Source organism: Syngnathus scovelli, chromosome 22 (genome assembly GCF_024217435.2).
Source record: "Syngnathus scovelli strain Florida chromosome 22, RoL_Ssco_1.2, whole genome shotgun sequence".
NCBI classification, from domain to species: Eukaryota; Metazoa; Chordata; class Actinopteri; order Syngnathiformes; family Syngnathidae; genus Syngnathus; species Syngnathus scovelli.
In genome coordinates, this window is record NC_090868.1 from 796,378 (window position 1) to 797,856 (window position 1,479).

General features: G+C 46.2%; 1 long non-coding RNA gene across 3 annotated transcripts; it reads right to left on the reverse strand.

Moving 5' to 3' along the window:
* Positions 1–254: 254 nt before the first annotated feature.
* LOC125992164 (uncharacterized) lies at positions 255–1,258 on the reverse strand. Of its 3 annotated transcripts, XR_007489542.1 has the most exons (5): positions 1,127–1,258; positions 1,008–1,062; positions 724–752; positions 536–634; positions 255–455 (listed from the first exon to the last, which is right to left on the reverse strand). It is a non-coding gene; the product is annotated as an uncharacterized lncRNA (long non-coding RNA). The 3 variants fall into 3 exon arrangements; XR_011086240.1 differs by having other exon boundaries at positions 1,008–1,248; XR_011086241.1 differs by having other exon boundaries at positions 724–805; positions 1,008–1,248.
* Between the last annotated feature and the right edge of the window lie 221 nt (positions 1,259–1,479).

Below are 1,479 nucleotides of genomic sequence, written 5' to 3' on the forward strand. Positions count from 1 at the left end.
TTGGGATCCCCTGGGTTGAGCTGGATGAAGTCGCTGGAGAGAGGGAAGTCTGGGAGTCCTTCCTAAAGCTGCTGCCGCCGCGATCCGACCTCCGGATAAGTGGAAGAGGATGGATGGATGGATGGATGGATGGATGGATGGATGGATGGATGGATGGATGGATGGATGGATGGATGGACGGACGGACATAGAATACATACAATACAATACATAGAATACAATACCATACTATACAAACACTACAATACAAACGATTGATTGATAGAACTTTATCCCACAACGGGGAAATTTACTTGTCACAGCAGCGTACGAGAGTGCAAGAATACAAGGGACACGTGCCAAATGTAAAAATGGATAAATAAGAGGGCCCCCTAGTGGTAGTTGCCTGGTCTGGCTAATGGTAAAGCACAGCTCTGCATCATGGTGTGACTTCTCACTGGTTTCATACAAACAACCTTGAAAAGTACAAATAGTGCAATTGATAAAAGTGATCACATTTACAGTCAGCTGAAACTTTACACCAACGGGCTTTCACCTGATTTCAGACTACTCTTCCTTAGCGTCACTGAGATGGCCCAAGAGCCTCCTGCTTGCTTTGTATAGAAGGGTGCTGGCTGGGCAGCCTTTATGAGCGCTACAAAACATAAACACAAATTATTGCAACAATTGTAGACATTGAGTAGAGTGGCAATGGCATGATATTATTGCAAAAATTACACATACCACGCTCGCAAATGTTGGGCGGGCGCCATCTTGGAATAGATTTGAACATGACGTAACAAATTCGTCACATTCATCAGTTTGCCTAACACGGAAATAGCACACTATATGTAATGCAACATTGTTAATTTGACGAAACAAAACGCCAAAGAGATTTGAAATACTGTAGCGGCAAAACGACAGTCGCGGTGGCCGTGACGAGTATGATAATCTTGCATCAAACAAACAAGGCGTCCGTCGTGAGAAACGGCAATGAACGACAAACATTTGATAGCATACTAGGTTACCCGAGAAACCGCCACACGGTCGGTGGCGCCTGTATTTGATAACTCCCCTTGAATCCTGCAACCAACAAACAAACAAGGCGTCCGTCGTGAGAATAAACGACAAACATTTGCTACCTTACCCGAGAAACCGCCACGCGGTGGGTGGCGCCTGCATTTGATAACTCGCCTTGAATCGTGCAACAAACAAACAAGGCGTCCGTCGTGAGAAACGCCAATGAACGACAAACATTTACTAGCATGTTAGCTTACCTGAGAAACCGCCCGCGGTATTTGACAACTTCCCTTGAGCACGCCCGAAGACATGACGTCACATCCGTCAATTCAAATCTTCCTCGCCTGCTCGTCCAATGGTGCTTTGCACACTAGCGTACCACGTGACAGGCCACTTCATACCTGCCTTTAAAAACCTAAGTGCCACTTTGCCCGCCTCCTACCTCGCCCAAATTCAGTCTGACCAATTACAGCGCAACTG